The sequence below is a fragment of the Marmota monax genome, unplaced genomic scaffold (assembly GCF_021218885.2).
Source record: "Marmota monax isolate L192 unplaced genomic scaffold, Marmota_monax_Labrador192_F-V1.1 WCK01_AAM20220418_F8-fsc00001, whole genome shotgun sequence".
Classification (NCBI taxonomy): Eukaryota; Metazoa; Chordata; class Mammalia; order Rodentia; family Sciuridae; genus Marmota; species Marmota monax.
In genome coordinates this window covers 2,124,089-2,150,414 of record NW_026693777.1, presented here as the reverse complement: position 1 = coordinate 2,150,414, position 26,326 = coordinate 2,124,089, and the positions used below count along the sequence as shown (strand labels likewise).

Here is a 26,326-nt window from a genome sequence, read left to right as displayed (position 1 = left end):
TACCACTCAATTAATCCCATCAGGTGATTAATTCACTGATTGGGTTAAGCCTCTCCTAACCCAATCATGTCTTCTCTGAACCTTCTTGCATTGTCTCAGATGTGAGCTTTTGGGGGAAACCTCACATCCAAACTATAACACTATGTTTCTAGCAAGGATCCACTCTCCTGTCTTTTGCTATCCCTAGTCTGAGGTTGTGCTGATTCAGCCTCCACAGAATAAGCTTCAGGTTCCTACCTGGGAGGTGGATAAGGACAACATGTGTGGACTCTAAAGCAATCCTTCTCTTTTCAGTCACATATTCCTACCTTCCAAAGTATCCAGTGTCCCCAAGGCCTGAAGCTTCCCAGGGTTTTTCCTGGTATCCTCTTCCTCAAGTACTTAGGGTGTAGCAGCCTTTCCCCTGCTACGGCTCTCTCTCATCCATTCCTCCAGCCATTTTCATATTACAAAAATATATGTTGCACCCATCCATGGGTACTTCCTGCTCATCGTCTTTGTGCTTATTAGTTTATGCTTATTTATGATTGTTGTTCTTTTACTAGCTATATTAGTCAAGACCCAACCAAGAAAATATACCCTAAGTATTTGAAACAATGGTAATTTAATGCAAGGAATTAATTATACAGAAGATAGAACTGACAAGGAGCAAACAGAAGTAATGAGGCAACCCAGTGCTTAGCAATAGCTCTACTACCCCATATTGATTGGACAAAGCAAGAAGGTAAGTTTTGGTAACCCTGGTAGAGCTATAATTGTGGTGGGTCTACCTGTTATAGCGGGAGCTTCAAAAGAGACCCAGCTACTGCTAGATCTTCTGCCTAGAGCAGACAAGTAAAGTGATAAATACTCTAATTTCTCCCTTCTTATCCTCTTCAGTCTCCCACTAACCGTGCTCTTGTTTGCTGAACCTATGTAAGCTTGGAAGGCCCAACATGGCAAGGGTTAGTCCCTCCACATTTGAGCAGAACCAAATAAAGGAAGAATGAGAAATGGATCTACAAACAAACAGTGGTGGGAGTGAGATGCTGTCATGTTAGTGAACTTTGAAGAAAGGTTTGAGATAAGCATGCATTTCCAATCTATCAGGTTGAACAGAAGCACACGTTGCATTTTAAAAGATGATTTGAAATTATAAATGGTAAATTTTTATGAAAAGATTTTTAGACACTGTGTCACTTGACTATATAGAAAACAGCTTATTCTGTTCCATGTAGGGATAGTTCCAGGAATAGGCCTAATGTGAACAGAGGCTTGCCACATGACAACTAGCTTATTCTAAGTACTCCTACCTAATTTTAGAAAAGGATATTTGGCTAAGATGCTGTACACATGAAAGTTGTGTAGAATCAAATTTCCTTTGAGATTCTTCCTATAGAGTACATACACACTTTTTATAGTTCTCTTTATGCACAAGCAGAATTTTGTATACAGTTGTGAGTAGACCCTCCCCCAAATTATACAAATTATAAAAGATTCTATTTACTTGGGAAACTAGGAAGACCAAAGGGTATGTTCTGGCTTCATGTTCTTTAGGGGTTCAAATAAGATAATCAGTAATATTTCTCTCATATTCTTTCTTTTTCCTCTCTTCCTCTCCAGATGTCATTCTCTTGTATAGTCATTATTTGGCACCAGATTGTGCCAGAATCATGCTTAAATGGTCCTTGGTGTTTGTATAGTGGCTAATAACTGTAGTTCTAAAGTGAGACTGCCTAGGTTCAAATCCTTACTTCTTTACTCATTACCCCTGTGACCTCATTAAGGTATTTAACTTCCCTTAGTCCCAGTTTCCTCACTTCCAAGGGGGAGCAAAAATGGAATCTACATTGTGAGAGATAAATGGCCATATAAATACACAGTCACACACACACTCATGTGAAAGCATGGTGTTTAATCCTGGCTCAGCAAAATATAGAATACAAGAAGATGGAGTTTTTAAGGTAGTCAGTGAAACATAAGGGAATATACAAATTGTGGTTGAGGGGAAATATTTATTATATAGTCATGCAGTTTCAGGTTTTCAAGCTGGAAGACTTGTGTTATACGAGCACTACATTTAAATCCTTCCTCAGAAGGTGTTTGCAAGCAGAGAGTCCTTCTGGGTCTGAGGGCAGGAGAACACTGGTTTAGTGTATGTGTTCCTGTTGACATCATTCCACACATCATTTTAAGCCTGTGTGCTGACATTATTAGGTATCCCCTGTGACTAGAACAGTGCCTGGACTCCAGCAGGTGCCCAGTGGATGTTATTGAGTAAATGAATAAATTACTATTCTTTTAAAAAATCAGAAATAACCCTGCTACTTCTGTGACCAAACTGGAATGTCCAGAAAGTGAATAATAGACAGATGTTTTGTCTTCTTTAAGAAATGGAAGATTTCATGGAAGAAGTGGGAATTAAAAATCTGTTGAAATAAAAAAAAATAGAATAAAAAGGAAGACATTATTTGACATAATGGTAGGCAAACATGTCAGGCCTGTGTCAGAGACTCAGAGACAGAATAAGGCAAGAACTCTTCAGTTAGGTATGTTCAAATGAGAGGTAGGTATACTGAGCCAAGAGAGGGGATCAGGAGTACTGAGAAAACACAAGTAATAGTCTCTGAGATGGAAAGCAGAATGCTAGTCTTCACCTAGCAAAGCATTTTTTTCTAGAAATAAAATGCATAACACAGGCATAATTTTTATTTTTATTTTTTATGTTTTTATTAGTGCATTATAATTTTAAGTTTTCTAAAAGACATATTTAAAGAAACATAAAATTAATTTTAATAACATATTTTTTATCGTTTTTTCTTTTTTATTTGTTCTTTTTATATAGATAAGACAGTTGAGTATATTTTGATATGTTATCCATACATGGAGTATAACTTATTCTAATTAGGATCCCATTCTTGTGGTTGTATGTGAGTTACCTTGGTCATGTATTCATATACAAGGATAGGAAAGTTAAATCCAATTAATTCTACTGTTTTTCTTATTCTCCTCCCTGCTATCTTCCTTCATTCCCCTTTGTCTAATCCAAAGGACTTCTGTTCTTCCCCTCGCCACCCTACCTTGTTGTGGGTTAGCATCCACATATCAGAAAGAACACTTGGGCTTTGGTTTTCGGGCCTAGCTTATTTCACATAGCAAGATATTTTCCAGTTCTATCTATTTATTGTCAAATGCCATAAATTCTTTTATTTATGGCTGAGTAATATTCTATTGTGTATATATACCACACTTTCTTTAACCATTCATCTATTGAAGGGCACCTAGTTTGGTCCCATAGCTTGGCTATTGTGACTGGAGATGCTATAGACATTGATGTGGCTGTGTCACTGTAGTATGCTGATTTTAAGTTCTTAAGTATAATACCAAGGAGTGGGATAACTGGGTCAAATGATGGCTCCATTCCAAGTTTTCTGAGAAATCTCCATACTGCTTTCCAGAGTGGTTGTACCTATTTGTAGTTCCACAAACAATATATGAATATACCTTTTCCCCCATATCCCGTCCCAACATTTACTGTTATTTGTATTCTTGATAATTGCCATTCTGACTGGAGTGAGATGGAATCTCAGTACAGTTTTAATTTTGCATTTCTCTAATTGCTAGAGGTGTTGAACATTTTTTTTTCATATATTTGTTCACCATTTGTATTTCTTCTTCTATGAAGTGTCTGTTCAGTTCCTTTGCCCGCTTATTGATTTGATTATTTTTGTTGTTGTTGTTGTTATTATTGTTGTTGTTTTAAGTTTTTGAGTTCTTTGTATATCCTGTATATGAACGCCCTATCTGAGGTGCAGGTGGTAAAGATTTTCTCCCATTCTGTAGGCTCTCTGTTCAATCTTATATACAAAATGGTGTCATAATAACATGTTCATCAATATAAAGTTAATACTGAAACATTTTCCATTTTTTTCATTCTAGGTCTTTGAAATCCAGTGCCTATTTTACACACAGATCACATCTCAACATTGACTAGTCAGCCACATTTCAAATACTCAAAAGCTACATGGGATAGTGGTTCCTGGATTTGACAACATAGGCCTAGAACACAATGGAAGTAGGAAGGTCTTTTAGGGAAAGAAGAACAATATTCCATGGTTTCTTTGAAGGAACAATTCTGTCTTAGAGTGGGTTGACAGATGCAAATAAGCAAGGTCCAAGGCGGGGTGCCGGTGGGGTGGCGGATATTTTACTACATATGCATTTGAAGGTTCTTAGCTCAGTGTGGAAAAAGTGGCATTAAATGCCACAAGGATTTGTGGAGTCAGTCTGAGGGGCTGTAAATTACATGTCTTTCATATTTTGATTCCCAAGAAGGGAAAGGGGCCATTGTGCTTGAGGAAGAGAGAATTAGTTAAGTGTTCATTCTGTTTCACCCCAAGTCATTTTTTATCACTTTTGTTTCATTTTTTAATAGAGCATAAATCAAGTGTAAACTAAAATTAATTTGATCCTGTAAAGGCTTGTCAAAGAACTGCACATTTTCTAGTGGGTGCTGGGGAAGGTGAGAAGGGAAGAGGCAATTTCATGTCTCCTTGTAGACATATAGTTGCAGGCTGCTGAGGAGTGGACAGTTGAATACACACCTTGGCTTTTATCCTTTTTCCCATTAGGACTTAAGTTTCACTGAAAAGTCTTCTCATACTTCTCCCAAAACATATTAATCACAGTGCAAATTCTAAAAACTCACATAGTTGAAAATTTGGCATCTGCATGTTGTTATATATGTGCTTATGGGGCTTTTACTCAAGCTGTTGAGATTGATTTACACACTGTATTGGTGGCTCCCAAACCTCAGACCTACTGAATCAGGAACTCTAGGGCTGTGGCCTACCAATATTTATGTTCAACAACCTCCCAGGTGGTTCTTATGCAGTAATCCCAGACTTGTCACTGGATCGGCCTTTGGGAACCATTGCTAAATACTCTATGGGAAGTTTTGTAAAAAGTCATGTAAATAATTCCTTCCTTTTTCTTCTTCTTCTTCTTAATATTAAACATCTCATTAACCTGTGGTTCTCATTCATTTCATTTATGAAAATTTCTTTGTTAGCAATGAGTGGAAGTAGAAGGGCAAAAGCTTGCTTTCCAGAACTCATTTTGTGATTTGTGAGAGCGATATAGGAATATATTATCTAAAGCCAGGAACAACACATTTTGTCCTACTGAGTGGGGTCATATGGTCAAAAATCAGTACCAGGGGAAGGGAGAGGAGCTAGCATTGGTTGTTCCAGAGAGAAGGTAAATGGCTCTGATGGATAAAAATGATTTAGAGACATAAGCCCAACACAAACTTTATTAAAAAGAGAAATTTGAGGATGGACTATAGTGAGAGGCTGCTTCATTGGGAGCCCAGAAGAGTGGGGAGCCAAAGCCTGGGAAGCAATTCACAGCCCCCTTTTACCAAGGAGAAGGGAAAACAGCAGTTAAGTTTAAATGAACACTTAATTTAGAGGTAGGCGAGAGAATGTTGAACAACCATTGGGGCCAACAGAACAGTGGGGTGGAAACAAAGAAAGAAGAATGTTTTCTCCAATCGATTTTTTTTTTTCTTTGAAAAAGGAAAGAATCCCTTTAAAATGAGGAAAGAACATGGGAAAAGGTGAGGATAGGTTGTCCAGTGAAAGCAGTAGAGCCTATAGAATTGAAAAGAGTAATAAAAGAGCAGCTGGGTTATTTTCATGTGTTAGTGATTTACCAGTGGTGTAAAATATTAAGATCACATTCAGGGTTAGATCATGGTTACGGCTAATTTCTCATCATAGATAAAAATGCAGGATGAGACCACTGTCATGGCTTATTTCTAACCATGGACAGAATGTGTCTTAAGTAAAGCAAATAAGGAATAGAACCACATTTGTATAAACTATATTTTTTTATTGGGACTTTGTCACATAGCTAAATCCATCCATGGCAACATATAATGGTAGGAAATGGTTATAGTATCTTCACATACATATTTATTGTTTCTTGTTACTTATACATGACAGTAGATTCCTTTATATAACTATACAAGCATGGGATATATCTTATTCTACTCCCCAGAGTTGTGGATGTATATGGTGGTAAGATTCACTGTGGTGTATTCATATATGTACATAGGAAAGTAATGTCAGATTCATTTCACTGTCTTTCCTTTTCCTATCCTGTTCCCTGCCCTTCATTCCCCTTTGGTTAATCCAATGAATTTCTATTTTTGACAGTGTTCTTCCTCTGTTTGGAATAGTGAGTTGTATCCCAACTCTGGAAAACTCAGAAGCATTAACAGAAGGTAGTCTTGACCTTCTGCCTCCTTTACATTTTGGTGATCCTCCCACTAAACATAAACCCAAGCCCTGGGCTGGGTTGGGTACAATAACAGCCTTATCCATAGGAAGTACTCCCTGCTTGTCAGCTTTTGTTGCTACTGAGAAGTATAATCATTTCTTCACCAGGCCAGTAATGACAAAAGAGAAGTACACACCAAAGAATTTGAGGTATTGGAGAGAAAAAAAGATCTTATCCAAAAGAATCTTGCTAACATGGACTCAAATTATTTTTGAGTTTTATCAATAAGGAGAAAAATCAAGTTAGTTCTCTACACATAAAATTACAAAGGTATGTTAAATCAACTGTAACTCAGTTTATAATCTTGAAAAGCTCCTGAATTTACTTTTGTAAATAGAATTCTTCTTAAAATCACTTCATAGGGGAGTATGCTATTTTTATGACTTTTAATGTGGAACCTTTGTAAAGTATTTAATTACTCCTTGATTTGTGTGTCTAAATTTTTAGAAATAAAGATTAAGTGTCTGTTTATAGCACAGTAACTATTATGCCTCAACTAATTAAACATCCTTAGAAAATTCTCCCTTACTTAACAATCAAAGGTGTGTATTGTTTTAATATTTCTTGCCTCTTTTTACCACTGGATCACAAAGGCTTCTCCTTCTGTGATGATCCCAGCCAGCAGGTGGGAAGGAAAAGTGATGATGTCTTCATGCCTGTCAATAGGGTTCTTTTCAATAGACATCTTTTTTTTTTTTAAGCTGAAAGGTAAATAATTCTTAAATGCCTCTCTTATCTTTGCCATGGGAAAGTGACTTACTTCTAAATCAACATCAACATGAAGACCATTTCCTTTGCTCCTCCCCCCAGCATTCATCCAAGGTTTTGCCCCAGCTGCTTTTAAATTTTCAGCAATTTTATTGATTACTGTTTTAGTTAGCTTTTCCACTGCTGTCACTAAAAGACCTGATAAGAACAATTTTAGAGGAGGAAAAGTTTATTTCGGGGCTCACAGTTTCAGAGATCTCAGTTCATAGTAAGCCAGCTCTATTTCATGGGGCTCAAGGTGAGGCAGAACATCATTTCGGAAGAGTGTCGGGGAGGTAAACTGCTCACACAATGATCAGAATGCAGAGAGAGAGAGACTTCTACTCCCCATAGACCAAATATGTATCCTAAAGCCATGCTCCCAGGGACCCACCTCCTTCAGCCACACCCTACTAACCTTCAATTAATCCAATCAGGGGATTAATTCACTGGTTGGGTTAAGACTCTCATAACACAATCATTTCTCCTCTAAACCTTCTTGCATTGTCTTACACATGAGCTTTTGGGGAAAAACTAACTTCCAAATCACAACACTTACTTATTTAGCCAATGTACGTCACAGGTTTCCATATGTGAGATATTTTGATATTTTTAAGTCATAGTTTCAATTCTAATTTGGGGTTATTATAATTTAATATAAATGAACAAACTGTTTTGGTATTATTTTGAATTAAAAACAATTGATTTGTGTTTCTCAGTGTTTGTTATGCAATCACAAACTTTTCTCAGATAAGTTTTCTTCCCCCCCATGCTGGGGATCAAACCCAGGGACTTGTACATAACAGGCAGGCACTCTACCTCTAGGCTACACCCCTCAACCCTTTAGGTAGTCTATTTTAAGGGCAGGTGTTTGGAAAGAGAATTTGGAGCTAATTCATTGTCAATTCAAGGGCTAGCTAAGATTAAGTTCTAGCTCTAAATTTAAGAAGGAAAACAAAGAGCAGGGGATGCAGCTCAGTGGTAGAGTGTATGCTTAGCATGTACAAGACCTTTGGTTCAATCAGCAGCTCAAAAAAGTAAAACAAATGTTCACAAAGATCGTTTACTTTTCTGTTTTCTATTATTGTTATATTATTTTAAATGACTTCTAGTTAAACTCTAAACAATCTCCCACCAGTAAAACAAAATTACCAGGAGTGCTTATGCCTCAGTAGCCTCCATAAAGAGCAGGTTCCTATCCCAAAAGACCTGAAATATTTCCATGAAAATATTTTCATGTGCCATGGAAATAACACTCAGTTACTTACCTGGGATTTTCCTGTGGCATGAGAGAAGCTGGCAGTGTTGAGAAAACAAGCTGCTGTAGATGAGAAAACTCTAGCTGTCTGCAAAACCTGACCTCAGGCCACACCCATGGGAAAGCTGCTCTTGAACATATAGTGGGAATTAGGACTAATAAAGTCTAAAATTGTTGGGATGCTAGAACAGCTGAAGACTATGGTTATTGTGGATAGTCTAGGGTTTACCCCCTTTTGTGAAGCCAGAATGAAAATCATAAATTTCTTTCAACAAACAAATTTAAGGCTGATAATATAACTGTGTACCTTGACCAAAAATTCATAATAATGTTTGGCATTCCTGGAAAATGGATTAATCCTCAGAATATTCTTGTTGAGATGGCTAAAATAGCCTATATTGCTTCTGCTTTGCTATCAGGACACAGCTGAGATTTCATTTTGAAATAATGAAGAAGTTTGCAAGATGATAAATAGAACAAAATGCAGTTTATATACTCTGGGCCAAGTTCATACAGGATAAAATTTTCCCATTTGGGGGTTACTGAATATTTTCTCCAGTGCAACTTTGTGAGTACCGAATATGTTGCATGCTTCCTGATTAGAGCAAAAACCATGTGAATAAAACTGAATATCATCAATTTTTGGTAATCAAAATCTATCTGGGATATGCATTTCACTTTTTTATGAAAAATACAACCTACTATAGTCAACTTCTCATTACCAGATCTGACTTATTACTGCTAAATACTCCAAAAAAACAGCCTTAGAATTTAAGTGATTTCTGTATTTGTGTCCTATTATATTATGAAAAGTTAAAAAAAAAATTCATAGAATTTTCTTTCTTTTAGATAATATCCTAAAGTTGTTAGAGTTTTAGCCCATTTTCACTCAAGAAGGACAAGTTAGCAAACAAACCCTTTGTGGATAGTCAGTGTTCAGGGAAGAGTGTGATTAATTTGCATCAACTCAGGAGAGGCCACAGGTCACTGGGAAGGTATATAATGAACACAGGAGATCAGCATTCTAGGTCAATGCTGTGGCCTCCAGCTCTGTGAGTCAAGGGAACTGCTCTGGGTCTTGACTCCACCTGGAAATTGAGGGTATTCCCCAAAATCAGCATGGAGGTTTCTTCCAATTGGATGTGCTGTTTCCAAACCTGTTTTCATTGTTTAAAGTAACTTTAGAAGATATTCAGAGTGGGATTTCTTCACTCCATACACTGAGCCTCTCCTGTTTGGGGAACTACACTTTAGCACCCTTTCTCTTCCTGGAATGACTGGCTCCTTCTCAACTTTCATACCCCAGCTTCACCATCATCTCCTCAGACAGCCTTCTCTGGCGACCTCTTCTCCAGTGGCCTCCTGTCTGCCTCTCTTTCTAGTTTCCTCATTTGTCTTTGCTCTAGTCTTCCAATCTCATCATGTTTATGTATTTGGGTATATGTTAACTGCTGATCCACCTCTGAGGGGATGCAGGCTTTCTAAAGGCAAGAGGCCTTCCTTCTTTCTTAGTAATGTATGTGTTGGGCACAAAATAGGTGCTCAAATATGTATTTGGTGGGCTGGGGTTGTGGCTCAGAGGTAGGAGCACTCGCCCAGCATGCGTGAGGCACTGGGTTTGATCCTCAGCACCACATAAAAATAAAATAAAGATATTGTGTCCACCTAAAACAAAAAAAATAAATATTAAAAAATGTATTGGTGAATGAACAATTAATGACTATAGTAATATACACATAATATATATTTTAAAATTATATATTTGGAAAAATAAAACACAAAAAAAGCATATTTTTGCTCTAACCAAGAGCCAGGCTTCATACCTGGCCAAATTATAGTTTTTAGATATTTCTTTGGATATGTAATCTAGGTATTTCATATAATTTAAGTTGTGTTTTCTTCAGATTTAGACACCCTTGGACCTATGATAGTTGAGCTTCTCTCAGTCCTGTCCATTCTCCTCTGCTGAGGGTCAAGCCTGTTTCCTCTGGTCCAGTGTATGAGTGACTTCCCACCCTTAGACTAGGAAGAGACCACCCACTCTCGTGGGAGATACTTGGCTTAGTGGGTATGATGCTGTGATAGTGGGTGTCATAAAGCCAGCCTGGATGCTACTGAAGGAAGTGTTTTTAGAGTGCATGATATGTTATTTTTTACTTGTACAATTCATGAAGTTAGTTATTTGTTAATTTTTTAATAAATAATGCCAGGTGGAGTAGGCCCTCTGTTACATTCCATACTGATAGGCTTAGTTCAGTGTGGCCTCTTGCTGAGTTAAAATATGGAGAATCTCTTTATATCAGAATGTGCTGGATATCTAAAGTTTGTTCTTAAAAAAAAAAAGTGGATTAGTAGAGTAGGTGTGTCAAGCAGGACTCATTTTGAAACAAAAATAATGGATGACTTCCAAAAGTTACACTTTCTAGTCTCTTCGGGAATCTGAGAAAGAGAGAAAGAAGGAGAGATTTATTAAGAGAATGTTAACACTATCTCCACAGAGAATAATTTTGGGATGTTTTCTGATGTTTGATCCCAAAGAATCTGAAATTAGCTTTTCTATTTTCTTAATACATGAGAAAGCTTAAGTAGATTATTTTATTTCCCTTTAGTACAGAAACTGGGAAACTGAGATTAAATAGAAAAAAAAAGAAAGAGGGAAAGAAAGGAAGAAAGAAAGAGGGAGAAAAAAGGGGAAAGAAAGAATGAGGGGAAGAAAAGAAAGAAAAAGGAGGGAGGGAGAGAAAGCAAGCTCAAATTTATCCCCAGGTTGAAGAATTGGAAAAGAGCTGTTCTTTTATATTTTGATTTCCCAGAGTGTGAGGAAACTGTCCTTGTCCAGATACTTGCCAAATTCTGAGAGAACATTTAAGATTGTTTTTTGGGTAGCACAGGGAGATAGTCAGAGTTTTGTATGAGGGTGTTCCAGGTTTCAAACTGCAGCAGGGGAATGGGAGAAGAGAGAGAAGCGTTCCCAAATCAAACATAACTCTCAGGAAATGAGCCAGAACACCTGTGAGAGGCCAGGGGTCAGAAAATGCAAACTCAGGGTTCAATATTTTTATCTCATCACACAAAAGAAAATGGTCACAGATCGGGGGAAGAAGAAAATCTGGAATCTTGCAGAGTAGTTAGGAATTAAAGACTTGATCATTCTCAAACTTCTTTCTCTCATGACTCATGATGTTTCAAAAATAATTTTCAGAATTGACATTGAAAGTTTGCTGGTGGTTTCCATTGCTTAAGCATCAGATTGAGGGGTTATCTCCTTCTCCTAATTCCCAGAAGTTTGCTATGGAAAACTTCTGAGCCAGATTCTCTGGCCATTAGTGACAAAGCACTGGAGTGTGGGGACAGGGTGGTCCAGCAATTAGAGATGAGGGGACACCACAGCCCTGATCACAAGAAATGCATTTCTAGGAAGAAAATAGAGGATTTGCAAAAGTTACTTCATCAGACCTCCTAGAGAAGTGAAGAGTTTTTTTTTCCTTCTCATTTCCAGCTCTAAATTCTCTGAAATCTGCTTGATTTCTGCCAGGTGTCAAATTATAACTCTCCTTGTCAACCACAAATGACTAATGATTAGCCTAATGACTATGCAAAGTTTGAAACTCACATTCACATTTTAACTTTCTGGCTACATTGTGTTTTCATAAATTGTGAGAAAAAAATATAACCTCCTCCCCCCCAAAGCCAATAAAAACAAAGTTTTAGAGTCTTAATTGTAATGTTCACTTGCAGTTGCTGACCCTGTAGATGCTTGAGGAGAAACAAAATGGGGCTGCAGCAGACCCATCCTCAGGCCTTTGGCTGGCCAGCCCAGCAAATGAGGCCAGTGCCCCTCTCCTGGGGAGAGTTAAGTGATGTCAGCACCACTGGGCAGAGCAATATTTGACCCTTAAACTGCTTTATATACAATCAGCTGTTTTCCTCTCTCCACCATTCCCTGAAGGAATCAGGAGGGTTAAAATCTCTGATACTCCTTTGCATCCCCCTAAATAAAAAGTAAACTGAAAACTTTAATTGAATGAGAACCACTTTGCTCACTGGTCATTTACTGACAGGTGGTAATTCTCAAAAAAGCCTCTGCATTCTTTTCTTTTCTTTTCATTTTGTGGAAAAGGAGCAAGGTCTCAGCAAGTTTCCTCTGTATTTACGCCTGCCCCCAATGTGTGCCTTGAGAGCTCATAAAAACAAATCTGCCTCTCAGCCGGGCAGTCAGTAATGGGACCTGGAGCCTCTCTCCACAAGGTCACCTGTTTAAATAGAGACTCCCTGCAGTGATGCCTGAAAGGTGTTTCCATCCCAGAGCTGTACACTTGCTCCCTCCCTCTTAGTCTTTTAAGAAGTGAGCTTCCAGTTGCTCCTGTCCTCCAGCAAGGCTTTCCAGGGCAGAGCTTCCTTGCAGTTGATGATGAGAAGTGCTGAGACCCAAACCAGGCAGACCCAGAAGCCAGCCTAAGCTAGAGCATGTTTAAGACTTTATAAAGAATTTCCTTTAAAATTGAAGCAGAATTGTATTCCATGTGGCTACTGGAATGTGTTATAGAGTCATCTAAGTGGTAACTGTGGAAATGTGAGGGCTGTAAAAATCATTGTATAAAGAAATGCCAAGAGTTGTTCACAAGATTTAAATGTCCTTTTGCACCAGCAGCAAGCCTCCTTGGACAGCACAGCAACAAACTTCCCCAAATTACATGAAAAGAAAGCAAGTCAAATATCCGTGGCAATCATTACCCTGGTATTTCCGTCTGACTTCACATTTTCTGCATGGGATGTATTTCCATTTTCCATAGTTCTATCTCATTCATGCCCCTCTATCCCACAAGTAAGCCCTATTCCTGCCTCATTAGGATCCTAGCAGAATGCATTTAATGAATAGCCTTGTTATCCCCACCTCTACTAGAGCAGCACTGTGCCAGGGTGTGGGGCTCTAGGGTCTTTCCAGCCATCCCTCACCCACAAACGGGCCTAGACCTAACCAGCTCTTCTCCAGGGTGATGCCAGTGACTCTCTTTTTCCTAGCCTCTCAGTTTAGGGAGGGAGATAGATCAAGCATTCCTTGGTTTCTTGACTTTAGCATTTCAGCAAGGTTGGCCCCCAAAACTAGGAGTCTCCACCCACCCCCACACCCCCTGTAGGCTAGGTCTGAGCAGCTAGGGTTTAAAACGGAGATCCAGATTAGGACTGACCTGACTGCTTAGGAATCAAATTAAGTCAGGGTAGAAACAATATACAGAAAGACAAGCTCAAGAAAAGGAGAGCAAACAAAGCTGGTAGTTCCTGGTTAGGGTCATAAAGCTCTTACTTCCTCTACGGACCAACAATAAACAGAGTCAGTCACCAATCAGTAAATATTCCTTACCACACGAGTGGGATTTGTGTTCAAAGACACCAGATTGGATGGCGACTTGCCATCCAGCTTTTCCCTCCCCCCAACTTAATGGGGGATCCTAAAGTAATCTACTTCTTTGTAAGGTTAGCCAGGATTTCTCAACCTCAGCTCTATTGACATTTTGTCTGGATAATTCTTTGGGGGAATTTATCTTGGGCATTAGAGAATGTTTTGCTAGCATCCATGGCTTCTACTTACTAGAAACCAGTAACATTTGTTCCCATTATGACAATGAAAAATATAATACTGATATTGGTGGCCATGAAAACCACTGGACTGGACATTTCTGGATTGGTACTTGATCCACCAGTGGTTAGAGCTACAGATTAGGCAGGTGTATTATTTTAAGCCTTCTCTCTCCCATCTTGAATTTTCTGTGTCTGCATTTTTCTATTCATTGCCTGCCATCCAGTGTCTCTTGGCCTCTTTTTTTCAAGATATCCTGATGGTATCTTCCCTTTGACCTGTTCTCCTTGGGAGGTGCCCCCAACTTTTCCCATTCTTTGGTCTCATTTAAACTTTACATTTGACTATTTGTTCGTCAGGTCTATTTCCTGCTTCCAAATTGACTCACACCTAAGAATCAGGGAGTTTTAGGGCACCCAGCTTCTGGGTATTTGTTAATCCTCCTCTGACTTAACAAAACAAATTACCAAACCATGGTATACCATGGGTTGGCAAGGGTTGACTTGCCCTTCAGGGAAAAGCACGTTGTATCACTGACATTGTCCAGAATTATCAAGGCATGATAATACTAAAAAGCAAACTAATGTTTATTTTAAAAATTCTATACGTATCCCCTTATTGCTTTTATCTCAGGCAAGCTGCTACCACCTTGGTACTTCCAAGGACAGCAAAATGCCTCCCATTCCTCATGTCTGCAGAAAAGAATAACAACAACAACAATAACAATAACAAACACCAACTACTCTCTTGCACTGCAGGTTTCTATTCATTGTAGGTCTCTTAACAGGTACTCATCTGGACCATTTGCCCATCCATGGTTCCCTTTGTTGATGGAATCAATTTCAGACTCTTTAGAATGGCATATCAAGCCTAAATGCAGGATCTATAGGTGCTTTTTCCAGAACCCACCATATCAATTAACTCTGATGCATTTTCATTTTATTCATACCAGACATTTATTCTTTCTCAAATGCAACCTGTAAATGTGAACAATAGTGATAATAATAATAAAAACATTAGCCACTATCTTATCAGACATTTACTGTGTGCTGTGCATTGTTCTTTGCTGTGTTGTCTACTTTAATCTTTCCAACAAACCTATGGAGGGCTTGATTATCATCTCCATTTTACAGATTTGGAAACCGAAACTTAAGAGTTTAAGAAATGAAAAACTCAGACAGTAACCACTATTACTATTTGTGTTTGCTATGACTACTCTCACACAGCTAGCTTTTCCTTGAGGGAAACCCAATTCAATTGTAACTACTGAGATCCCTGCTCTTCAGGGGGAGTTAGCCACTTCTTTCTCTGACACTGGATAGAACTCTTCAGGTATGTGTCTGTAATGTAAGTAATATATATTATTTGAGAGTTTCACCTTATCATATTAGATTTTTATGGTTCCCTCTATTAAAATTTGAGATTGTGTCACATTTTTATTTGTACTTCTAGCATCTAGTACTGTGCTTGGAATCAAATAGGTATTACAGAAATGCTAGCTGAATGAATGAGTGAGTGAGTGAAAGAATGATGTTCCAACTTTATTGCTTTACATCAATCTACTTGTTGTCAAACCTGAATTGAAATTAACACTTAAACATATACTTCTGGTTCCTATAATTTAAAAGATTTTCACCCTACCTACTTTTGTCTTAAAGGGGGAAAAATTAACAGACTATATGAACTGTGCTTTCTAATCCAAGTGGAACAAAAGCACTAGATGTATAATGGAGCAGTGTTGGTTGGAGGGTCTCAGAGGACACCTAAGACCTCTGAATAAATAGGGTGTTGGCTGATGAAAGTCCCAGGGGTCAAACCATTAAAAAGCTGTGGCATTTGTCGCTGGTCCAACAGAACCAAGAATAGTGAGTTGAAGCAACTGTAGCCATTGAAGCATGTGTTTCTATATAACCAACTATTTAGTAGAGGGAGTGCATGTTTGCATGTCCAAATGAGCAGAGGAATGTGTTTCTCAGGCCTGAGAGAGCAGCCACACACAGGAACTGGGTACCAATTACCTGGGCTGGGAGAAGAATCCTGTGTGGTGAGGTATCAAGCTAGTCCTGAGGCTGTTGAGCATCTTCAGAAATTATTTCTAGGAATTAAAATTAAATACTCAAATATAAAAAACAGAAGATGTCTTAGAAACACCATACTTCAGAGAGGGCTATATAAATTTTTTTAAGAAGTTAACAAACTGAAGTAGTGTAATGTTCTGCTGAATGGTGTTCAGACAATCCACTGTAAAATGCTTTGTTTGCATACAACATTCACTAAGGCAGCTTCTCAGATTTTGCAACTTTGGGTTGTCCTTGGGAGACATTAATGGAAGTATGGTCCTGCCAAAACATTTATCTAGAACATGTAATTTATACTGTATCATTACAGTCTTCACATGAACAATTTAATAATCATACTTCCCCATAAACAATTGTTTTGGTTTTAGTGCCAAATTCTTTAGCAATATTCTATTTTATTTTGGTTACTGAGACAATCTTATAGTCCAAGAACTTTACAAACACTCCTGGTTTTCACAATAAGAATGTCATAATTTATTATCAGGGATGTATATGTTCTAGCAGATTTACAATTTTCCTGTTTCAGTTCATGGAAGCAATTTGATCCCATTTCATGTTTATGATATTCATTATATTCAAATTTAGTATATTTGGTTTCCATGTAAAATTTTAAGAGTGTTTCCTGTATGGTTTGTAAATATATATGTATTTAAGCCTGAATATGGTTAACTATGTGTTTTTCTTGGACATATTAGAGAAATAATTCTCTTTTCCCAAATTTCATGTATTTTCCTAACACATAATGGTAGATATTAGAGGATACATGACCATACTCTAATCACACATAAAATAAAACAATAGAAATTTATACTTTTATGTGAAGTTATACTTTAATTTTTCTAACATTATAATTTGTGAAAGTCATACATTTCATTATAATATGTGAATTTTTGGTCCCCTAAATGAGTGTAAGTTCAGTGAAATAATTCTAGGAACTACATTTATACTTTCAGCTGTTCTAGCCATATAATGCACAGGAATTACGCTGACATTTTAATATGCTGTCACCTTAAGATATAACACAAAGTGTGAACAGAGTGCAGGACATTTTATGCAGGTGTGTCTAATTGTTGTTGATTTTTTTTTTCTTAATAGAAATGGTATAGTTAAGAAAAGATGTAGAAAGCAGGAAAAGTGTTTAGAAGCTAAAGCAAATGAACCAGGTTCACTTTTGCTGACTGGTGAAGACAAATTGGACTTTGTTGCTTTCTGTGTATGTAGATGGTTTTGCTTTTGGGTTATGCTTTTTTCTTGTTAGGTCTTTACTGCACCATGCAATAGAGGAAAGGACACATAGCACACTCATTTGGATCAGCAATGTGTGTGTTTCCAGCACTTTTGGCTTTGAGTTAAAGTCTACAACTGCAAAAATAATCATTAAGTTTGGTGGGGATGGAGATAGATCTGCTTTCTTATTTTAAAAATATGTAACAGTGTTTTCATTAGCTCTTTAAAATGTTTAATATGCTTGGTATTCTTCCAGAGTACCATGCTTATTATTTAGGAATTGGAGAGACATCCTTGAAGTAGCCAGTCTGTCCCAGGAAAAGACTTTTGGGGATGTGGTCTTCATGATGACAAGTGAACAAGCAAATATCAGCACATAGAAAAGAACCCTTTAGCAGGTTCTGAGGGTTGACAATCCAAAGAAGACTGTTAATACTCATTTGAAGAATATACATTAAAATGTCTTTTTTAAAAATTGGAGACACAACATTTTAGATACCCAGATATACCTTTGAGAATAATGATTCCCAACATTTTTCTAGTCCCCATTGTTGATACAGTTTATCAATGTATTTTATAAACAACAACATTCAGCTATTTAATTCTCCTGATACTGGGATGTAGCACTTTGTTTCCTAGCAGAATATATTATTCATAAAAAACAGTCCAACTTATCCCAAGCTAACAGGTGTCTCTGGTCCTTAAAATAACATGGATTAGAACTATTGAATAGTCCAAGGTATTTGCCTTTCTGGGTTCTTAAATTCTTGCTGCTTGATTATAGAAACTCTTGGGTATCAACTTGTTAGCCAGGCTTTAGTTAAGGTAAAGGAATTCTGATCAATTTGCTCAGAATTGTCTCCAGCTGTGCAGGTTTCCGTCCTTGGTTGAACAGAAGCTAACCAAACTCTCCCTTAATTGCTTGCCTCTTTTTCTTCAGCCACTGAAATTAGGTGTGATTGGGCCCTAACAAATCATGTGATGCCTATGGCTCTCAGGTTATCTTACCTCCTTTATTTTGTGCATAGTAAAGACCACATTTAATAAACTATTAATGACCCCAGCATCTAAAGCTTGTTTAGAATAAGAATATTTTACTTTAAATAGAGATATCAAGCAATTCCCTGCAAAGAACATATTCTGTACCTTGAAGTCTTGACTATATTTCTTATTTAAAGAAGACTATAGAATGTCATAATATTTTCACCATTTCCACTACTAACATTTGTATTAGAGAAGAATAGGTAGAAAACAGGGCTCTGTCACCTGCTGTGGCCCCTGTGCACACTTTCTGTATTATACATTAAGTCTGAATTTCTAGTAGTGAGTGAAGGAGTCCCATGGAGCATAATCAAGAACAAAATATTGCTTCCTACATAGATGCCAACTCCCTGCTCTCCTTTTTTGGCTGAATGGTGCAAAAATCCTTTCAGAGACTTTAGTTGTACTTCTGTGCCCTGCATTACAGCTCTGTTAGATGCCTGGAGAGTACAGGGAATATGGAGTAAGTAATATGCTGCAATGGACTATCAGTCAGTTTTCCAGAATGTTACAAAGTACCCTGGTGAACATCATTTTGGAAGGATTGAAATAAAAGGCAGTAAAATCTGAGATCTGATTAACTAACTTTCTGGAATCATACACCTTTCCCCTAATAGACACTCTAGGCAGGACCTTCCTTTCACTTTCATGCTCTGCTTTCTGAAGCTGGCAAGCTAAGGTATAGAGAAAGAATTTTAGTTTTAGAGAAGACAAGCCTGGGTTTGAATTCTGACTTTACTGCTTATTAACAGTGTGATTTGATCAATTACTTACCTGGTCTAAAGTTTTCTAATCTGTAAAATGGAGGTCATGATATCTACCTCATGGCATCCTTGTATCACATACTATGTAGTTTGTCAAAGAGTCAGTCATAGGTAGCAATCCTTAATTCTCTGCAAATATAAATTTGGTGTGATTGGAAACACACCCAAATATTCAATTTTCTTTCTTAGTTGGGATAAAGTTCAGGGTCCTCAGCCCTCTTTATAGAGCTGTCATGATCTGGTCCCTGTGTGCTTTTTGCTACTTCTCTTCCACCACTCACTCTTTGTAAACTCCATGCCCAAAACACTGCTCTCCTATTTTCACTCTGCCTTTGTTCACACTAGTTTCTCTATCTAAAACACTCTTCTCTCCACCTCACTCTTTCCCTTTCTCTTGGCTACCTTCTCCTCCTCCCACCTCTAGAAGGCTCCTCTCCCCCAGCTACTTGCTCTTTTCACAGCACTTCAAACACAAATATCGCCAATTACCTGTTCACTTACCTGTACTCTTAAGACTGAAATCTCTGTGACTGTTGGTGCTGTATTCCTTGACTCGATCCCCAGAGATTGTCACACAGCTTCATAAAAATAAAGATTTGCACTAATGAGTGAATTAATTAATTAATCAGAAAATTAATGAGTAACGAATCAAATAAAATTATATGTTTTTATAAAAATCTAAGTTCTTGATTCTGAAAACTTAGCAAGATAACGGATCCTATTGAGTTTATTTCAGTTCTTGTTTAGTTTTAGCAGTAAATAAGCTCTGGATAACTGATTTTCAAGGTCCATCAGAGATCTAGGCAGTCTGTCCCAGATATCAGCATAGGCCAATGCTTTAGAAATGCCATTTCTACCTTGTTTTGCTTTGTATCACTTAAAGTTATTGCCTGAATGTCTTGTACATGGTAGGAAATCCAGAAATATTTGTTTCATTGAATTGATATAAAAGGAAATAAGTTACTTCTCACTTTAGAATGGTATTGGTAAAATAATTCATGACAACTGGTGTTAGAGTGTTTTGAATTTTTTCTCAGACTGGTGGTGATAGTTTTGCTTATTCTGAAACATAAATATATAAGCCCTTTTCATCACTATCAGTTCCTTAATATTGCATTTGTTGAATCTGTGTCACTTCACAAATGTGTAATACATTCCCCTGTTGTCCAAAAGAGCCATGCTTTAGAAATATGGTAGTGTTTCATAAAACTATTCCCCAAAGTCCTCTTCATATGAAATGAAAGGGGAACAAATACAGACAAATACAGATGGGCAGATGGAGAAATTATAGAGGAGCTATCTAGAGATGTTCCCCCAAGTAGTTTATAGCAAAGTCAAATCTCCATAGTTTATTTTTAAAACTTATTTTAATGTTGCATTATACTTTATAAGATATTGCTTTTCATATTTATTCCAAAACTTAGAATACATTAGGAGCTCCAAGAATAGTCACCATGTTGATTTGATGACTCTGCAAATCCCCTGTACATATTAGTTGGAAAATGCAGAATTAAAAGAATATTTCAGAGAGTTTACTACAAAGCATGCAGACCCACACTAACAGAGACAGAGAGAGATGAAAAGTCAGAATTTTGATTACAAAAATGATCCTTCAAAAAAACCTGAACCCAAACCAAAAAGAGAGGGATATTAGCATACAAGATTCATGAATTTCCACACCTCATGATTCAATTAAGTTTTACAATTTATTAATCTCTTAATAAGTAAAAAAAGAAATGAGGTTCTGTTTGAAATCACCATCCCTTGATCAATTATTAAGGAAGCCATTACCAAAATAAGAAATGATATTTCAAATATACAAAGATTTTCCTAGGCACAGGATTGATATTGATTCCATTCACAATACTTTTTGTAAGAAAGAGAAATCTGTTGACCATTTAGAAATAAGAATGACTTTTCCTGCATTTCTTCTGACATGAGATGAGTCCTTGTTCTGGGCCAAGTTCCGTTTTGGGGAATTGCATTCCACAAACCTAAATGCTGCTAGGAGTTCCATGGAGATCCTGCATCCTCCCTCTTGTTCTGTCCCTGCTGCAGAGTGCTGCTGACAGCTGTTGGACAGCTGAGGCAATTCACCTCCAAAGTTGCATAATTTGGAAAGTGCTTTGGGATCCATTCAGTTGAAAGGTTGTTAATTATGATGATTTATGACACTGGAAACAAATCTGGGCCTTGACAGTATGGAGTATATACTTAAAGTATAATTCTTTTGCTTGTCCCATTGGAGAGCCCCTATGTATAAGAGAAAAAAAAAATGATCTTACTGTGCCTTATAAGTAGGGTCCACAGTGTAGAAAACAGAATATCATTGACTTTTTTAGTTAGGTTGATAACTTAAAAGAGAACATCTGGAGACTGATGTATACTATTTAGCAGTCTTATAATTATCTCAAGTTATGGTGGTTTTTTGCACCTGGTCTTCTAGGTTGGACACTCTGACACTTCTCTCTTTCTTACGGCACACATCATTGGTTGCCACACCATTTAGGGTCTCCCAAATGTCTTTTGACCCTGCTGTGCTTGTCTCAGTTCAGACTTCACCCCCACTTCTCTAGGGCCTGCCTTCCACTGTTCATCCGTATTCAAACCGAGTTTCATATTGTTTCCAGTGTTATTTTCTTGAAACAATAAATGAAATAAAGCAAAAAGCATAGTGATTCATCTACTCTCGTGCCTGAAAGTGTCCTATAAAACATTCATTTCCTTTGCAAGGCTGCAGGCAGTTTTTCTTAGGTCTCTAGTCTTTTCTGTCTCATAGCTGTGTCTCCCTATGTTCTCTCTGCTACTGCCACAGTGACTTTCTCTCCTTTTCCCCAAACATGCCATTCCCTTCCCAAATTCTAAGAGCCTTTGAACATGGAAATCCACCTTCTGTAAGGTTCTCTCTCAACTTCTCTGCCTAGAAAATACCTCCTTATCTTTCAATGATCTTCAAATTCACCTTTTTCTGCCCAGTTCTCCCAGACAAAATAAGGTGATTGTGGCATTTATCACAGTGTACTGCATTCTTCTATTTTCATATCTATTTCCTCTATTAGGCTGCAGATTTTAAGGGTAGAGACTATGCCTTACTCAGTTTAGTTTCCTCAGTAGACAAAGCCAGTACTTGTAAATGAATGTATGACTGACTGTCAGGTCTAATAACTGTCAATGAACCTGGTTTTAGGTGGCAGACATCAAAAAAAAAAAAAAGTATAAGTCTACTTGTGACTGAGTAGTTTAATAGAATTATCAGATTCATCTGAAAAACATAATTCTAGACATCTTTTCCTTCATCCAGGTATCTTTTCAATTACAGCCCACTGCTATGCTACACACAGGCAGTGACTTCCTTAACTAAACCTCTGAATTCCTTAATCAGAACTCTTGGGAACAGAAATGTTCCAGAATTCAGAAATTTTTGTATTTTACAAAAGTAGTATGATACAATTACTTATCATTTATATTAAAAAATACCCCAACGGTCTGGGGCAAAATTCCATAATCATACACATAATCAAAATTCTACTGCTAGACACATAAACATTTACATCAAATGGAGTAAAGACTAAAAATAACCTCATCTCTTTTCAGGTAAGATTTTGCTACAAAGTGAATTTACCACAAAATTAAGGGAAAATCATGTTTGGGGAATTTTTTAAGCATCAGGATTTAGAAATTTTGAAAAGGGATTGGGACTATTTGTCCATTTGTTTATTATTAATCTCCCTCCCTATGATGTGAACTCAGTGGGGCCACATTTTATCCATCACAAATAGTAAACCTGTGTCTGATGTTGTGCTCAATACATTTTTGTTGGAAGAATGAATGGATGGGTACATGAATTAAACTGAAGACTGGTTTACTATGGACAAAATCTGAATAATGGGGACTATTATATGTTTCTAAACATTACTTTTTCAGACTATAATTTCTTATGAATCAGGAATACTTTATTTGTCATATCTTGCTTTCTGATGTATAGTACAGAGTTAGTACGTGTTGTCTACATTATCAGGAATTATAAATTTCTTTCATAACTAGTTTGAGTAATTTTAGAAAACTTAAATTTCTTCTAGTAAGTTTACTAAGTTGTAAGGTAGACTAATGTGGTTTGGGGATTTAAATGTAAACATTATCAGTCACTCTTCACTGGAGTCCTGGGTGCAAAGGAGCAAATAAATATCCTAATCACCATGTTTTAGAAATATATTGCCTTGCCCTCCAGTTTACTATCCATGTCCAGGACTAAACTATAAACTTTTATTTCCCTCAAACAAACCCCCAAACATTTATCACATTAAAAATGAATCCTCTGTTATACTCCAACCATAAACTGAATAATAAACAGAGACAGAAATTATGATCTCTGGAAAACTGGAGAAGCGCTGGTGTGGGATCACAATATCCCGCCCCATAAATCTCCAACTTCATATTTACATTGAATTTCCAGACTTGCCTGTCAAGAAAATCTCAGCTAATTGTTTTACAAGAATAGGTGAAGCCAGTAGTCAGGTTCTATTCATCGAAAGAGGAGTCTGAGGCAAATGTGATCTTTTAGCCATCAATTGGATCATACTTTTCTACAGAAATTTTATTTGAAATAGTTTAATTTGAGGAGTGGAAAAGTTTTCTGCATTCCTGAAAATCCCATTGCCTCATGAATGGTTTGGCACATTTTAGACTTCTGCTATGAGTAAGCAAGAACTTTTTTTTAGAATATAGTTTGACTCATGGCATAAATCCATGTAACAGTTACAAGAATTTAATTTCTACTATTTTTAAAAGAATGTTGAGGATGTAAGGTTGGCATCTATTTGCATGGAAATACATGGTATTTACTTTTTTCTATTTTTAAATATACTCTGAAAATAGTATATACTTTTTTTTCAGAAATTTGTCCACTCTCAAAGAGGTATTCTAAGCAATTGGAACTGTTCTTTTAAAATTAATATAAAACATGATCATGCTTGATTCTCTGGGTGATGTAAATTTTTTCAGGATAAGTTTTAGTTAAATTGTCAGCCTTTTTTGCATGTGTATGGACCTAGAAAGATAGAGAAGCTACTTTACAGCCTGGCTTTTTTACTATGTTACATGATGGCAATAGGTCAACACTGACATGGTGTTGAAAGAAAGGTGCTTTTGCATATAATTAATGAAATGTACCACAAAGTATTCCATCACCTAATAAAAACATCAGCTTGTGAGAAATGTTTACTGCTCTTTTCAAAAACTTCCCTTGGATTTGGGCATATAGAATATTACATTTCATGTATGACTCTGGTTTCCCAGGCAGCTTGAGTTCTTGCTGTGTCCAGCTAAAGGAGAGATTCTGTAAGGAAACTATTAGCCCTGGGCCAGTCTCTTAGGCTCATGATTCAAAATGACCAGCATTCATTAAACTTTATTACTGAGCTGCATGAAGTTTCTTTGGACTAGGAGACGGCATGACCCTCTGTCCAGATTTTCAAATGGTGCTGAAGCTTTTCATTAACCTGGAAGCCTTCTATTTACATGGTTCACAGCCTGGTCTCAGCTCACTTGGAGGCAACAAAGGCTGTCAGGTAGGAGGGAAGTGGGGGTCCCACTCCTCTAAGACTTCCATCTGACTGATCAGGTCAACATTTTAACTCCTGCCTTATTAGGTAAAATAAATGATTGAGCTCCCAGGGATTCTGTGTCAGATGTATCTTTGTCTTCTTCATACCTTTTCTGGATTACACAGCTTTTTGTGGTCTGTTTTTCTGGGTTCTCTGTTTGCATGCTGTTGACATTGCTGGTTCCCATGTAAACCTAGCTTCTAACCAGGGCAATGGAAGGGAACAGCAAGTGAGTCTGAGCCAGCATCTGACCAAGAGCATGAGCAAATTGTCAGACAATTTCACTCTTATTTCTCTAATTCCAGGAAAGCTGTAAATTAAGTAGAATGTGTTCTTAAGGTACAACAAGAAAATAAATACTAAGTTGTTAACCTGATCAATATTGAATTAGTGACTTCTTTAGTACTAAAGAACATTCAAAACTGTATTTGTCCACCTAAAATAGAACAGGTTAACACCAGATATCTCCTAATGTGACACACCTAAAAGGACACATATAAATATTTTTATCAAAAATATTTATCTTGAACCTGAAGAATAGTAAGGAACCAACCAGTAAAATTTAGATTATGGGATATTCCATAAACAACCCATTTGTATTCTTCAAAAAGATCAATGTCTTAAAAGACAAAAAGAGATCAAGTGTCTCTTAGATTAAGAAGTACTAAAGAGACACTGAATGCAAGATGTGGCATTGGATGTGAAAAAAAAGCTATAAAGGATGTCATTGGGACAATTGAGGAAATATGAATGTAGATTGAATATGAGCTCATATTATTGTACCAATGCTAAATTTCATGAATGAAATGATTGCATTTGGCAAAGTCGGAGGATGTTTTTATTTTGAAGATATATTCTAAAGTATGTGGGGACAAAGTGTTATTATGTCTTTAATTTAATATCACATGATTCCATAAAATATTCTTACATCTATTGATACACACACACAAAGTGAGAAGGAATAAAAACAATGTGTGGCAAAACATTAAAAATTGGTGAGTAGATTAGTTTTAAATGAGATTTATTTACCTTGTAAGGTTGTTTTAATAACTAAACAAAAATCATGTCTGTGAGGTGAATAGTACCCTGAGTAACTCAATGAGCAGTAGCTGCTTCCACTGCTGGTGGTACTAACAGTGAATTTCTGATAAGCCTCATCTTCCTTAGGCTGGCTGTGGAGTTTTGATCATTTACTATCCTCTTTGACCATGAGTTTTTTAACTACAAATTTCTGTAAAGTTTTAGCCAAGCTCTAGCCAACATAGTGCTGAAGATGTCCCCTGGCAATTTCTTTCTGCTTAACATCCAGAGATCAGCTATCTCTGGCAATTCAGAGAATAAAAAATCTTGGTGCATCTGTTCCTGGTCCTGTGTCTTCCTGCCTTTCCACCTAGGTAGGCTTCTACTTCTGAGGCAGGAGAGTGGATGTACTGCGTAAGTGTTCCTCTTGATTTGCTATGTCTTTCAATCCATTTTATAAACCTTCTTATTTTAATCTTTTTCCTGCTTATACTAAAAGTTATGATTTTCTCCTCTTTAAGTTATCTTCTATTCAAGCCTCCTTCTTTATTGGCACCAGTATAAATTAGGAATTGTGTTTAGCTGCATGTGATAGAACTCCCTTTTCCCCACCACCTTCCAAAAATAAACCAGTAGTTCTGCAATATCATTTGAGACCTAAGTTCCTTCATTTTTAAGGGTTTTCT

General features: G+C 37.0%; 1 protein-coding gene across 5 annotated transcripts in view; it reads left to right on the top strand.

The window, feature by feature from the left end:
• The window catches only part of Slc25a21 (solute carrier family 25 member 21), a 519,050-nt gene that overhangs the window by 312,248 nt on the left and 180,476 nt on the right, over window positions 1-26,326 (top strand). The window lies entirely within an intron of this gene.